Source organism: Sinocyclocheilus grahami, unplaced genomic scaffold (assembly GCF_001515645.1).
Source record: "Sinocyclocheilus grahami isolate Dianchi unplaced genomic scaffold, SAMN03320097.WGS_v1.1 scaffold835.1, whole genome shotgun sequence".
Taxonomy (NCBI): domain Eukaryota; kingdom Metazoa; phylum Chordata; class Actinopteri; order Cypriniformes; family Cyprinidae; genus Sinocyclocheilus; species Sinocyclocheilus grahami.
Genome location: NW_015506014.1, coordinates 389287 through 406489, shown reverse-complemented (window position 1 = coordinate 406489; position 17203 = coordinate 389287).

The window sequence follows — 17203 nt, the reverse complement described above, 5'->3', positions numbered from 1 at the left end:
TGAACTTACTGGAATGATTTTTTTTTACTGAAGTATAAGAAATATTAAATATAACATAAAAAAAGAATATTTTATGTTAAAAAAATCTGGTACTATTAGAGGTAAATAAATTAAAAAACACCAAAAATCATAAATTGATAGTTTTTATTTTATCGAAGACAAATAAAATTTAAGAAAATAAAATCGCATTCACAGCTGAAACCTTCGTGCCCAAATTTGTCTACGAAGGACAAATCAAGGGCTGCTATATGAAGGATGCTTGAGGGTTAAGAAAAGGATAAAGATAAAGAGCACGCTATAAATGTACACACTGTATCAGGAAGCAAAGCATGTAATTAGTATTAACTACAGGAGATGCAAAGAGGACAAACTGGACTGAATGTTTCCAGTGCTACAATGCATTGTTAATGGCAGAGAATATTTGTGTCCTTTATATTGTCATTTGCATAGGACATAGCTTATATAAATTTTGGATTTGCTTGTCTTTAATTAGCAGTTTAGTAATAGACAATTTATTATATTGCACATACTGATTAACGGTCCGACACTGTGTAAAACATGCATTTACACAACAAATATATAAAATTGTTGTATATCTTTATCAACATTATATCGACTGTCAGCCTTGTGCACTATATGTACATCTGTTGATGTCAAGGCGTCGAGGCAGTTTTTTAATAAACTATTACTGGTTTATTGACTGTGGAAAGTGAACGGGGCCAAAAGTCTTTAAATGGAGTGAGTGAAATTTGACCGTGTCAATAGTCACTATTTGTCCACATTAACGTGTCAATTTTTAATGCATTTCTTTTTATTTGTGGAGACCCGCACATTGTGGCCATGTTAAGGTGTTAGTTTTCGCAGTATTTCTATAGTTCGTGTAAAGATGCACGGTTTCACCATGTTATGACAACAAATTTGAAAGTGTCTCATTCTGGCCATGTTCAAACATGTCTAGATTTACCCACATATTAATCCATTCTTTAATTAATTGTGGCATTGCTTTACATATATATATATATATATATATATATATATATATATATATATATATATATTGTGCTAAGTAAATTAATGAATGTTACAATGTAAATTAAGACTTTTCTATCTGATAAAGAACACTGAACTAAACAATTACAAAGGACATGACAAATCATGACATAAGATTGACATCACACACAATTACCTACTATGCATTTTCCCTAATGGACAAATATAATGGGCCCTATTTTAATTATCTAAGCGCATGGTCTAAAGCGCACAGTGCTATTGCGCTTAGGGCATGTCCGAATCCACTTTTGCTAGTTTAAGGACAGGAAAAATGGTCGGCGCACCCGGTGCATGGTCTAAAAGGGTTGTCCCTATTCTCTTAATGAGTAATGGTTGTGTTTTGGGCGTAACGTGCCATAAACCAATCAGAGTTTCATCTTTCATTCCCTTAAAAACCAGTTGCGCTCGCGCCAATTTAATTTTTAAAAATGTTTGTGTGCTGCTGCGCGTCCCTGTGTGTGTAATAAGCAAAGTGTACGCATGTTGTGCACCCGTCTATAGGCGCATATTACTAACGCGCTCTTTAAATAACAAAAAAACAAAAAAAAATTTGCGCCACATTGCGCCAGGGTGTATGATAGTGTCCCATGTCTAATGTTTACGTACATGTATACCAGTGTGCCATTAGGGCATTCGTCATGAATAAACATGGCCTCTGATGTGTTATATACATATATACCAGCGTACGTTTGCGTCACATATGCAAATATAGTCTCAAATACTGCAATTTAATGAAATTGCTGTATTTGAGACTATATGCGCCTAGTAATATGCGCCTGCTGTGTGTGCATTAACCTGGACAAACAGTGTTGACAATGCCAAATTTAACTCTTTCTGTTTAATGACTTTTGGCCCCATCTGCTGTCCATAATATGTACATATGTGCATCCATTTGTCAAGGAGTCGAGGCACTGTTTTTATATGTCTGGTTTATTGATTTGTGTGTAAACCTTTAAAATTTTTATAATAAAGCAGTTTTTATAGACTAAAATATTTCTAGATATTTGGGAATTTTGAGATTCTAACGTACTGCTGCTTGGTCATTTGACAAAAGTGTTTTAGTTCTGCTTTGTGTCCATTACTATATGTACCAACAGCCTAAATCAGGCCCGGATTGGCTAATCGGGAGCACCGGGAGGATTCCCAGGGGGCCGGTCTGTATTTTTGGTCACGAGGGCTGGTGTTGTCATGCCACTGGGCTGAAATATGGATGTTGTCTGCCTGCACTCATAGCAGCCCCACTCTTTTTATTTATTATTTTCTTGCAGCCCATATTATTATTTTCACTAGACCATATCAATAACAGATTCTCAACTGATAATTAATCATTCTTTTTGCGCAAATCATTGTTTTATTTGTGAACTAGCAATTTGAGGAAGGCTTTAATACCAAGTGGAATCCTCTGCTGGCTGATCACGCTTTACAGCGAGCGGGACTCGCGCTAGAGGCAATTACCTTACCGTTTTGATTTTGTCAGATCAGTTTGGGTGAATGCAAACAACTTATTGATCATGAGCCCAACATCCATTAAGGTAGGACATCTATTATTTTTTCATTCAATCTACCTGAGGGAAGACATCTTTCATTGTAAGTTAATGCTGTTAAATAGAGAGGGGAAAAAATGCATGCGTGATACAGCATACTGCAGTACTGAATACTGCATGAGCATCTTGAACAGAAGCTTGTGAAGGGCCCGGTTAAAGACATGCAGATCCAAGATGGGTCTTAACTCACTGCCTTTCTTGGGTACAATGAAGTAAGGGCTGTAAAACCCCGTCTTCATATCGGCTGGAGGGACCAGCTCCATCGCATCCTTCACCAGTAGGACTGCGGTCTCTGCACGCAAGACAGACAGGGGCATCTGCCGCCTTCACTGAAGGGAAGTGGATGCCCCTGAACTTCGGAGGATGCCGGGAGGAGGAACTGAATCGCATAGCTGAGTCTGATGGTCTAAAGGAGCCAACGAGACGGACTGGGGAGTGCTAGCCAGGCTCCCAGATACCGTACAAGTGGCACCAACGGAACCACTGACGTACCCGCGGTGGGGCAGCGAGGGGGAATGCAGGGACCCGGCCTGGGCATCTCGTTGCCGGTCCGAAGCGGGGTCAGTGTGTGTGCAACACTTACCTGCGTTCGGGCAGAGGGTGCGTTCACCATCTCCCGAAGAGCAGCTTCCTCCATCTCTGGGTCGCCCGTCTCAGGGCCTCTTGCTCTTCCGCTTGCCACCAGGTTTGGCGGGGGCCTGGACGGGCGGGGCAGCTGCTCTGCGGCCGGCTCCACGGCACTGCTTTGCTGGAGGCTGTTGCATTTGCTGTACGGGAGCAGGGGTGGCGGCAGGGGGCTGCCCTCGGCGACGAGGCAGCAGCTGCACACCGGGGCAGGATGTGTTTGATGGCCTCGGTCTGCTTCTGTGTGACGGAGAACTGCTGGGCAAAGTTCTCCACTGCGTTGCCGAAGAGGCCGGTCTGGGACACAGGGGCATTTAAAAACTGAGTCTTATCAGTCTCCCTCATGTCGGCCAGACACAGCCAGAGATGGCATTCCTGGACCACCATAGTGGACATCGAATGGCCCAGAGACCGCGCAGTGAACTTCGTCACCCGTAGCGCATGGTCAGTAGCGGTGCGAAGCTCTTTAAGAACTTCTGGGTCATCCCCACCCTCGTGCAGGTCCTTCAGTGCCTTGGCCTGATGAACCTGCAACAACGCCATGGCATGTAGGGCAGAGGCATCTTCTCCGCAAGCCGCATAAGCACAGCCGGTCAGGTCCGATGAGTACCTTCATGCCCGGGAGGGGAGCAACGGCTTGCCTTGCCAGGTGGCAGCGGTATTTAGACAATTGCATCGCAACCGACTGCTCCACCAGAGGGATCGCCGTATACACCCGCGCTGCCCCACCGTCGAGGGTGGTGAGGGAGGATGAGCCACCTAGGCGGTTTCTGGCAGTGAAAGGTGCCATCCACGACCCAGTGAGCTCAACATGCACCTCTGGGAAGAAAGGCATTGGGGTAGGGCCCTGAGAACCAGCGCGAGCCACCTTGAAAAACCAATCATCCAGCGAGTGTTCGGGACATGGTGGAGGCTTCCACTCGAGCCCAACCCTCTCGGTGTCCCGGGCAAGCTTAGCCACCATTTCCGGATCCGTATTTGGCATTGCTGGCCGCCCAGAAGGTGGCAGCGCTGCCGGATCATCATCTCCTCACCCTCCGGTCCAGCCTGTTCCCTGGGCAGCTCCACTGACTACGAAGTGCCGGTGGCAGGAGGAGCCCTTGGAGATTGGTTCCTCGGAGGGGAATTCCTCACCGTCACCATTAGACCAGTCCGGCCAGTGCCAGAGGTAGCGTCCCCCTGGATCCCTAGATCTAGGCAGAGGCACGGGCACCCCACCCCTTTGCAGGAAAAGGAGCCTGGTCCGCAACTCCGCGATGGTCATTTTCCTGCAATGAGAGCATGATTCGTCCACAAACACCGCCTCAGCATGCTTAATTCCCAGACATGTGAGGCAGTGATCGTAGAGGCAATTACCTTACCGTTTTGATTTTGTCAGATCAGTTTGGGTGAATGCAAACAACTTATTGATCATGAGCCCAACATCCATTAAGGTAGGACATCTATTATTTTTTCATTCAATCTACCTGAGGGAAGACATCTTTCATTGTAAGTTAATGCTGTTAAATAGAGAGGGGAAAAAATGCATGCGTGATACAGCATACTGCAGTACTGAATACTGCATGAGCATCTTGAACAGAAGCTTGTGAAGGGCCCGGTTAAAGACATGCAGATCCAAGATGGGTCTTAACTCACTGCCTTTCTTGGGTACAATGAAGTAAGGGCTGTAAAACCCCGTCTTCATATCGGCTGGAGGGACCAGCTCCATCGCATCCTTCACCAGTAGGACTGCGATCTCTGCACGCAAGACAGGGGCATCTGCCGCCTTCACTGAAGGGAAGTGGATGCCCCTGAACTTCGGAGGATGCCGGGAGGATGAACTGAATCGCATAGCTGAGTCTGATGGTCTAAAGGAGCCAACGAGACGGACTGGGGAGTGCTAGCCAGGCTCCCAGATACCGTACAAGTGGCACCAACGGAACCACTGACGTACCCGCGGTGGGGCAGCGAGGGGGAATGCAGGGACCCGGCCTGGGCATCTCGTTGCCGGTCCGAAGCGGGGTCAGTGTGTGTGCAACACTTACCTGCGTTCGGGCAGAGGGTGCGTTCACCATCTCCCGAAGAGCAGCTTCCTCCATCTCTGGGTCGCCCGTCTCAGGGCCTCTTGCTCTTCCGCTTGCCACCAGGTTTGGCGGGGGCCTGGACGGGCGGGGCAGCTGCTCTGCGGCCGGCTCCACGGCACTGCTTTGCTGGAGGCTGTTGCATTTGCTGTACGGGAGCAGGGGTGGCGGCAGGGGGCTGCCCTCGGCGACGAGGCAGCAGCTGCACACCGGGGCAGGATGTGTTTGATGGCCTCGGTCTGCTTCTGTGTGACGGAGAACTGCTGGGCAAAGTTCTCCACTGCGTTGCCGAAGAGGCCGGTCTGGGACACAGGGGCATTTAAAAACTGAGTCTTATCAGTCTCCCTCATGTCGGCCAGACACAGCCAGAGATGGCATTCCTGGACCACCATAGTGGACATCGAATGGCCCAGAGACCGCGCAGTGAACTTCGTCACCCGTAGCGCATGGTCAGTAGCGGTGCGAAGCTCTTTAAGAACTTCTGGGTCATCCCCACCCTCGTGCAGGTCCTTCAGTGCCTTGGCCTGATGAACCTGCAACAACGCCATGGCATGTAGGGCAGAGGCATCTTCTCCGCAAGCCGCATAAGCACAGCCGGTCAGGTCCGATGAGTACCTTCATGCCCGGGAGGGGAGCAACGGCTTGCCTTGCCAGGTGGCAGCGGTATTTAGACAATTGCATCGCAACCGACTGCTCCACCAGAGGGATCGCCGTATACACCCGCGCTGCCCCACCGTCGAGGGTGGTGAGGGAGGATGAGCCACCTAGGCGGTTTCTGGCAGTGAAAGGTGCCATCCACGACCCAGTGAGCTCAACATGCACCTCTGGGAAGAAAGGCATTGGGGTAGGGCCCTGAGAACCAGCGCGAGCCACCTTGAAAAACCAATCATCCAGCGAGTGTTCGGGACATGGTGGAGGCTTCCACTCGAGCCCAACCCTCTCGGTGTCCCGGGCAAGCTTAGCCACCATTTCCGGATCCGTATTTGGCATTGCTGGCCGCCCAGAAGGTGGCAGCGCTGCCGGATCATCATCTCCTCACCCTCCGGTCCAGCCTGTTCCCTGGGCAGCTCCACTGACTACGAAGTGCCGGTGGCAGGAGGAGCCCTTGGAGATTGGTTCCTCGGAGGGGAATTCCTCACCGTCACCATTAGACCAGTCCGGCCAGTGCCAGAGGTAGCGTCCCCCTGGATCCCTAGATCTAGGCAGAGGCACGGGCACCCCACCCCTTTGCAGGAAAAGGAGCCTGGTCCGCAACTCCGCGATGGTCATTTTCCTGCAATGAGAGCATGATTCGTCCACAAACACCGCCTCAGCATGCTTAATTCCCAGACATGTGAGGCAGTGATCGTGAACATCACCCGGCATCAGGTAACGACCGCATGCAGAAACGCACAGGTGGAAGGGCATCTTTGAAAGACGCGTCTTTAAAAAGACGTCCACCTGTGAATGTTCTTTTAGAAATTACTCTTTTAGGGTGCTGAAGCGCACAGGGGAGATGGCCGCCTGCAACACAAACAGGGGGTAGTGCAGCCTGGTGTGTGCAACCCACTTGACATGGGAAGAACCACCGCCGCTGAAATGCCATACCTCCAGCACCAGAGCTTCCCAAGAGCGTGCTGAACTCAGAAAGCTGAGTATGTGTTGCACCTGCTGACTAATTATACTCGCACTGCGATCAGCGGCAGCTGGATGCAATCATCGCATGCCAATGTGCATTGGCTAGTTTAGTTTACACTCTAAGTGGATTGGTCTCTCTAAGCGAGATCCCAATTAGTCGGTCATTACCGACATGACGTCAAGAGTGACCTACTGAAATGGAACACACTCTGTTTAACAATAACTAATCAAGCTTGTTGAAATTTTGTCACCTGCATGTTTGTTTCCACCTTAGAAATGTTTCCCACTTTTTTTAGTGCAATGGCAATCGTGTATACGTACAATTGATACTTCCTTCTTATTCTAAAAAATGAGGCAGATGGCCATTAAGCAGTACAAAACTGCATGAACATGTCTTCAGCAGTTAGCAATAGCTGTTTTAGTTTGCTAAAGCTAAAGCTTGTCACTATTATTGGTAGTTCTACATATTTATTGACATCATTTGGTCTCAAAGTGATTTTGTGGTCTGTTAACAGATGTTTTATGTAACCTGTTATTGTCAGCATTGTCTGTTAGCCTAAACAGCCTTTTTAATAAACTGATTTGCAATTCTGGTTACGTGAATCAAATTTGAAATGTAAGATAAGGCGGTGTCAATAATTTTGCCAAAAAAAGACTTTCAACTTTTAGGACTACACTAGAATACAGCCTCAATTCTAACAGAAATGGAATAAAAACCACACAACTTTGATTTAATTGTGTCTTTAGGAGACATATTCAGTGAATCCGATTAAAATAGCTTTTACTGAGATGTTTAACCTCGGCTCTCAGCACTCATTATTGTGCCTTTTTGCTGTTTACTTCCCGCATAATGGCCATTATTTAGCGTAATTCTGCCTTTCTAGATGACTTGCTTTGTGGCTCCAAGATACAAGATCAAGAAGGGGAACCACAATGTGTTCTGTCATTCTGACTGCAGGGGCCTGTCGCTTTGAGTTTGAGGTCTGCGTGTCATTTAAAAGAACATCCAACCTATTCTCATCTCTTCAGCACAAACCTTCAGTTTTCATACAGCCAAAGTCTTACACCTGACCCTCAAAAAAGACTCTTCTGTGTGTAAGTCATATTTTATTGTTGCTGAAAATTATCTAACTTTTTGATATTTCAAACCAGTTTTATTCATTATGATGTCACAATATACAGTGGTTTTTATATGATATTTCAAGATACTCAAAAGAATACCTTCAAATGATTATGGTAGCAATACCTTCAAATATGTTAGATGTCTAAAAACTAGGGCTGTCTTTGGGTAGACAGCGAATCGATTCAATTCACGATTCATATGTTTTCGATTTGATTCAAGAATGATTTTTGCAAATTAAGAACGATTCAATTTGATTCAATTCGATTCAATTCGATTATAGTGATACGATTCTGCATTATTTAAGTGCATTCACAGGATTATTTAAATGATTCTCCTACATTTTTTAAATGCTTAGTCCGGGGGCAAATTACACAGCAGCCTTTATGGTTAGAGAATCATGGGTTAGAGAAAAAAGAACAAACAAACACTTTTGTCCATTGTTAGATGCTAGTTTAATGATGCTATGGCATGACATATGTAGAAATTTATGTAAGCCAAGACTTTAAAAAAGAATTTTAAAAAGTATTATGTATAGGCTAACATTTTGTCATACCAGGGGCATAGCCATCATTTCAGAAGTGACAGAAATGTCAAATACAATAATTTTATGTAGGCCTATGAATGTATTATATATATATATATATATTATACAAGGAATTATTTTCTTATCTTACTTTGAATTTGCTATAAGAAATCAAATACACTGCTAGACAATAATGAATCATTTGTAATCTATAATTTTTTCCCTAATGGAAATTTTATGATTATTTTATATACTACAAACAATTATTTCAATTTTCTGCACAGAATATGTCAATTAGCACTGCATCATTCATAATTTTTATTTATTTATTGTGTTTATTGTCTGGTAATGTTTCACTAGTTCGTTCTGCTTTTTATTCAGCTTAGCTGCAGCAATAGATGCCTTTGTCCATACTAGGCATTTCCTGGCACGTCTTAAGTTCTTTAACCGTGAGATCACTTCTCTTTCAGTGCGAAAACTTCTTTATCTCATTTTCATAAAATAAAATGCTATAGTATTTAACTTTTCCTCTCTATCGGCAAATGATGATTCTGAAAGAAAACGCGCCTGATGTCTGTTTGCTATAGCAACAAACGCTACTTTCATGCATCTGATTATCAGATAAACCTCGCACTCTTATTTCAAGGTTAATGCTGTGGTTATTTTAACAGTTTCCTTCGTACATTCGGTTCAATGACATTGTTAAAACACATTTATCATTCAATGGAACTGTGCGTATGCTTTAGACACTTACATTTTTGCTCCATCGTCCATTGAATAAATGAGTAACCTACGACTGCTCAGGTAATGTCGTCGGTATGACTGAGAGCCATTGAAAAACTACAGAAAAGTAAAACTACTTCACTTTAGCATTACTGGCCACGAGTACTAAGGAGAAATCCCTCATCAGCTGCGTCAGTGATACGAACTGAGTGTGAGTGCAATCCTGTGACAGTCACAGGCAGTAAATAGGGGAACGCGTGAAGGAGAGATGCGAGGCACGAACACTGTTCAAGGTCTCCATTAATTTGTGCTCGTAGTAATTTAATGTGTATATATTTTGAAAGCATTGAATCGCTATAGAAATCGCGATTCATTCAATTCTTAGCATTTTATATCGATTACTGTCCGAAATCGTCGATTCACGATTCAAAAATCATGTTTCAAGATCGATCCATATGCATCGTCAGGGTTTGTAGCCTAATCGATGCATCGATAAAACGAGTGAATCATTACACCCCTACTAAAAACACTACAACGTCCAAAAACCTCCACAGTATTACCATGGTCCAAAAATGATAAAACATGGTATCACCATTGTTCGAAAAATGTATGAAAAACTATGGTAAAACCATGACAGATGTGCAAAAAATACTTTAAAATATACTGAATGGTACTGAAATTCATGTCCCTGTTGAAAAAACCAGCATATGCTGGTTAGGTATGTTTTGAAGCTGGGATGCTGGTCCTTTGCTGGTTTATGCTGGTCCTTTGCTGGTTTATGCTGGTCCTTAGCTGGTCATGTGCTGGTCCTAAACTGGTCCGACCAGTTTAAGACCAGCATAAACCAGTAAAGGACCAGCTTAAACCAGCAAAGGACCAGTTTAAACCAGCATCCCAGCTTCAAAACATACCTAACCAGCATATGCTGTTTTTTTCAACAGGGGTACCATGGTTTTTATGCAGTACTTCCAAAAATACCATGATTATACCATGGTACATTTCCAAAATAATGTGATAGTAGTAGTACAATGGTGCAATGTCCAAAAAATTAATTGTCGTACAATGTTACTTTGTTGTAAATGATGATATTGTCCAAAAAACACTATGGTATTACCATAGTAATATATCAGAGAAACCATCGTATCACCATGGTATATTTTGTAATTGTCTCAATTGGCGAAATGTTGTAGGTTTCGGATCTAACACAATAAATAGCTGTCAGTCAGCCCATTTTATTCAGGATGATGTCACCATGACTAAATTAATAATGTATCCATATGTGGTAAACAATGGTATTTATATGGTATTTCAAGATGCTTCAAATTACTATGGTACTACCATGGTAGATGTACAAAATAAACTCTATGGTATATAGATATACGATGTATTACTGTGTTTCCAGAGGACCACAGTAATACATCGCAGCACTCGTGATTTTAAGCGTTCGTGATCGGTGCAAAGCTTCCATGCGGCCCAGTGGAGTGCGAAAGGATCTTTTCCCTCTCAACCTTTGACTCGAACTGGCAGATCTGTCTCATGTGAGCACTCACGCTTTCCTGATCTGCCTCTATGCCACACAAGTGGAACATGAGGAATCTGAATTATCGGTGTGATGATGTTCAAGAGAGATGTCTGTGGGGAGCTTTTCTCTTTTTTTGCGCAATGGTGGGCGGATGCTAAAGAGAGCTCTAGGGCAGGAGTAGCAGACTCTCCACTCGCCGAGATGAAGAATATAATCCAAGATGAAAGCTTGTGTTGAGACGGCAAGCGTCTAACCCCATTCACTGTGCTGTGAAACTGGCAGGAGGCCACGGAAACTGCAGCAAAAGCATCTTTCTGGCTACGTAGCTTTCTTTGCTTAGCTGAAATGCACTGCTAGGCTTTAGCATACTTTTGATGCAAGATGCAAGAGCATTTAGGGAGAGAAAAACCTGAGTTTTTAGCCTGACTACAGAGGTTTTTGTTTGCCAAAATGAACACTTACAATGTGCAAATGCTAGTAAATTAGCTTTTAGCAAGTACAAAACAGTTAGCATATTCTGTGCAAATACACAAATGCAAAATACACAAGCTAATTTTCATATGTTGTTGCTTTGCGAAATGCCAGACGCAGTTCATAAACAAAGCAAGTATGTGCTACTTCCTCAGTGTTACCACAAGGGGCATTATAGCATTAGCATAAAGTGTGTTTTTCTTTCTTTCATCTTTCAATTAAAGTTAAAATAGATTTTTAGATTGATTTTAAACTGTTGACAGGTTTATAGTACTAAATATCTGCTTAAATAAAAACATCCTGTTAAACGGCATAGGCATTTGAAGGGAACTTTATTTTTATTTACTTTAACTTTATTGCGGCTGTTTACTGCCACAACAGTACAAATTTTTATTTTATTTTGGAATTATTTATATACTATTATAAAAAAAATGTAAATGCTGAATTGTCTTTTACGTGCTTTGTCATTTTTATTTCTATTTTGCTTTTAATAGATTTTTATTTAATTTTTAGTAATTTCAGTACTTCACCTTAAATTTATTTTATTTCAGTTTATTTCAAATTTTTAAGTTTTCAATCTAATATTAATTTTATTTTATTTCAAAATATTTTATTTATTAGCTATTAGTCAGGAGTGCACATAAGTGGTCCGCAGGTCCGCATACGCGACCAAAATTAGAAATGCGCTGTGTAAATTAGTTCAGAGCGCGCGTTTGCCGACATGGTTAACAGCTGTTAATGCACAATTACCGTTTTAGATCGACAAACTGTACTGTATACGATTTCTATTCAAACTGCAAGCATAAATCTAGTCTACCCGCTAATGTTTTCAAAGCACAATGCAAAACTGTGACATTTAATTCACTGACGCTCTACAATCGGCAGCGCTAAACCTGGAAGCGCATATACTCACTTGCCGGCAACCTGCCAAAATAAAAGCTTGCTGATTTTAAGTTTGAAAATGAAAAATTTTAATAATTCAAATTAAAAATAATAATTAAGGTTCACATAAAAATAATAATAATAATACAAAAATAATAAAAATATTAGTATTTTATTTTTAAGTTTACTATAAAATAATTGTATTTGTATTTAATTCTCCCTTTTATTTTAAAATAAAATAGAACTATCACACTTTATTATTTAGTTTATTATTTGAAATAATAAACTAAATAATAAATATGAGCTATATGAGAATCAGGCTGAAAAAACGTATGTGCACCCCTGATTATAGTGTTAATTAACATTTAAAATTAGCTTTCTAGTCATTTTGTTCCATGCTATGATTTTTGTTCATTGTTAATATTTCTATTTTACTTTTAATATATTTTTTATTTCAGTTTTAGTCATTTTACTTCAACCTAAATAGATTTTTTTGGGGTTACTTTGAATTTTTAAGTTTGTAATCTAATATTTATTTATAATCTAGAATTTATTAAATTTTATTTCAGTTAATTTTATTTTAAGTTTATTTCAAATGTTTAAGTTTGTAATCTAATATTTATTTACAATTTTTTCAGTTAACAAACAATATGTTTTAGTAGTTTTAGTTAACAGTAACGACACTAGTAGTAACTGACCAGTAAAAATTGACACCCACCCAAGATCCAATCAATTTTTGATAATATTATAAAACATTTTTTCATCATATTTGAGAAGTAAAAAGGCTTGTGGATGGTTTCACGTTGACTTTCAGCTTCCAGAATGAAAATATATAATACTTATGTAACGACACAGTGTCTTTTCCATAATTCCCATGATTACAGAGCCATCTCTCACCACGCCATATTAGACCTCTGGAAGCTGACAGATGATTGCTGTGAAGCGTTCAGCTCTTTATGTGATCAATAATGCTTGTCTGAGGAATCTATTTACTGTTACATCGAACACACTCAATTAAAGTTCCCGTCGTTTTCCTCACTCGTGGAAGATTTTCCCAGCAGCAGTTTTTGCCTGGATTGAGACAAACTGCAGAAAGGATTGGATTTTACTTGAGCCTTTCATAAATGATATTCTTTTATGTCTTTGCCTTTTTTCATACACTTCCTTTTTTCAACCAACAAAAGCTGCTTGACTACCTCCTCAGGGTTTAGCTGTGAGGGACTTGGCCTTCATGCCTATTGTTGCTTTTGTTGGGGAAATTTCTCACAGTTGGTCACTGCATTCAGTGCTGGCTCAGTTCAGTGTTTTATTTTAATTTTTTTTATTTTTTACTTGATTTTATTTATATAGCTTATAGAAAGACAGTTGTCGTTATGTCTGTAGTCTGGCAAAGTCCTTGTGAGGAAATGGTGTGAAAAATTTGGAACTAATTTTTAATGTTTAAAAATAAATAAATGATTATTGAAAGATGGCTTGTAGTATGACATTATATTTTATATAGTAAATAAATATTTACTATAAACTATTTTACTATTTTAATATAAAACATTGCTATATTTTATATACCAAAACTAATATTCTTCTAAAAATGATTAATATTAAAGGTAAATAGTACTATAATAAATATACATATTACTTTGAATTATATTGTATATATAAAAATTGTAAATATAAAAAAATATTAATATTATAAGTTATAAATAATATAAAAATGTTTGTAAATATTATAACAATGTTTTTATATTATATATATATAATTGTAAATATAAAAACAAATAATTAATATAATAAATTATAAATACTATAACAATGTTTGTAAATATTATAGCAATGTTTTTATATGTTTTACAATAACCACTTTTCATTTTTCATTTAAATATTTATAAATATTTATAATTATATTATTGTATGATCTGTAAGTCACTGTAAACTGGTAAATATTTATCACAGTAAGTAAAACATGAATATTATAAATGATAAATATTAAATACATAATAGTATTTATAAATGTAAATTATAAATACAGAAGTAAGATATAACAGCATAGTGTAACAAAGTAATCTAGAATATGTTTTTCATTTATAATTGAAATAGTTTCTATGATGCTAATATAACTTCAACTAAGTAAATATAATTAAAATATTATATATATGATAAATTGCAAATATAATAGCTTTAAATTATTATACAACATAAATCTTGTAAATGTAATATTCTAAATGTAAATTATGATTTAAAATAATTAAAATAAATGTTATAATAGTATATAATAGTAATATATGTATTTAAATATTAATATTTAAAATATATTCTAAAAATATAATTAATATTTTTAATCTAGTATAATTATAATGAGCTTTTGAAAAGAAAACCTTTATGGCTGGTTTCTAAGGTGTTGCCATGCAGTAAACCTACCAAAGACCAACCAGTCAGTACGCTGAGGTTTCCCAGTGTCCTGCGTTTGGGATCTTGTCAGCCGTCCCTGTGGTACCTACAGCTCCGGTGGTGCCACGCAGGACTGACGCCGGCCAGAGATTCACAGCGAGCATGTTCAACCAGATCTTCAGAGATCCACTGCTCCACGAGGAGACCAGGCCGCTGCAGAAAGAATGACCGTCTGCCAGCTTGATTATAGAAAGTGTTTGAGTGTGTTTAACAAGTGCACTCACATTATCTTTACAGAGTGATCACGAGTTCTCCGTGTGATACAGTGATATTGCAAGTCCTAGACAACATTAGTTACTAGAGCAATGCTATGCTGTTACTAGGTTTAAATATACTAGAAGCGTGTACAAATTATAGCATAAATGTCTTATTTAAAGGTGAATGCAAGTATAAATCAGGTTCCTGGTGTATTTGCTGTCTGTTCCAGCACAAATGAAGCCCTGCCTGCAGCTCTGATGGGCAGCTTGATGTGCTGCTTTCCAAGAGCCTGTGCTTCACTGTCACTGACTGCACAGAGACTACGCACAGATGTCTCATTGGGCTGGACCTTTGACTTAAATGAACATTATATGCAAATATAATATGCATATTTCTATATATTGTTTATAATAATACATTTATTATTATTATTATTACTACACATCATATGTAGAAATTCATTTTAAAATATTATAATATATTTTATATGATCATGATTAAAAAGTGTATGTCATACATAAATTAAAATTTTATGCAAATATAATTTGCATATATATTTCTATATCTGTATACAATATTATATTATAATATAAAAATATAATACATTATAATATGCATATTTATATAATGATATAATAATAATACATATTATTATTATTACATATTGTATGAACACGTTTTAAAAGTATGCATAATATTTATATTTATAACATGTATTTAATAATTAATAATTTATAATCTATTATATATTTACAATATATAACTTATATATTGCTAATTATGTAATTACTATTTATGTCATGTGAATGCATACATGTGAATGTACATATGCACATATTAAACACATATTTATCTAGATTATAATAATTATAAATGAAAAATTATAATAATAATAGTAATAATAATATGCTTCAAACATACTACTATTATTATTATACATACAGTATATCATATATGATAATGTTTACAAAGTATAAATAACATTTAAATGTAGATAACATGCAATATAACATGATATTGATATATATATATATATATACAATCCAATTCATGAAAACTTCATATTTAATCATATATGTGTGTATATTAGGCGTGCACTATACTAAATTTCTCAGCTGATACTGATACCGATTATTAAGAATGACAATAAATTAAACAATAGTTTAATTTTACTGAAGAAAAAATCTCTCCCAACTAATTTGATAAATGATTCAGTAAACTCTCTCCTCATACATTACCATAATACTACGAAACTATTATATTCAACTGCGATTCATTTTCAGATATAATAATCAACATTAAAATAAAAACTGAAATATCTGTATACAACTCAGCTGCACATCAGGTGCGTGTGTGTGTTTTATTCTGAGTGTAACACAGTACATTTTTCTACAAAAACACATTGAAAACAGACAAGTCTGCTTTTAAAACCTCATTCAATCCAGCAACCCACAGAGATAAAGCGCTCTCACTATCAGCTCCTAATGAAATTTCAAGAGGTCCGAGTGAAAAATAAAAGAAAGCTGCTTTTCTCGGGACAGCGGTGAACGGCTGCCGGCTCCTGATAGCGCTGACCAAACACTTATCAGCGTCTGCTGCATTACATCTCATACTTTCAATACAAATCCATAGCAATGTGTCACTTGAACAGACATGAGAACTAAGGCTGTGTTTCTCCTGTGAGAAATGAACAACACGATTGATTTAAAGTCGGCAGCTTTCAGATGTTTCTCGTTGCTTTCTAAGAAACAGTTGAGATCTTGTACCTCAATTATTCTGTCAACAATTCTGACTGGTGTTTAAGTGACTGCGTAGACTATTGCTGTCATGTTAGTGATATTATTTTATTCATTCATATTTAATGAGTTGTCATGTTGTACTAACAGTAGGTTGTGTCTGTGATTCTTTCTCCTGGCTGAACTGTGTTTAAAGCATGTTTGACCTTTTAAAAGACTGAATTACAGATTTCGTCTTCACTGCAGCTCATGTGTAAAACGGCTGCTTCAGGCGAGTCTGTCTTGCATGGCTGATTTTCTCTCGTCTTTATTTAGGGTTGCTAAAACAAGCTGATTATTCGCAGGCTCGTTGTGAGATCAAATGAATCTGCTCATTCACCAAGTGTGACATTTACGTTCCACCTTTATACGTCTAATTTTATCAGTCAGTTAGTCAGTGCTGTTTTTTTTTTTTACACACCCTGCAGCATTTCAATTCATATTGTTAGACTCCATTAACATGTTTATAGTTTTAGTTTTTTTTTGTTATTTAAGTACCTCAAGTTAAATTAAAAAAACAAAAAACAAAATTTTTTGCTATTAGGTGAAATAAAAGTTATTTTATTTTATACAAGTAATGTATGTTTGTCTTTCTGTCTGTCTGTCTGTCATCTATCTATCTATCTATCTATCTATCTATCTATCT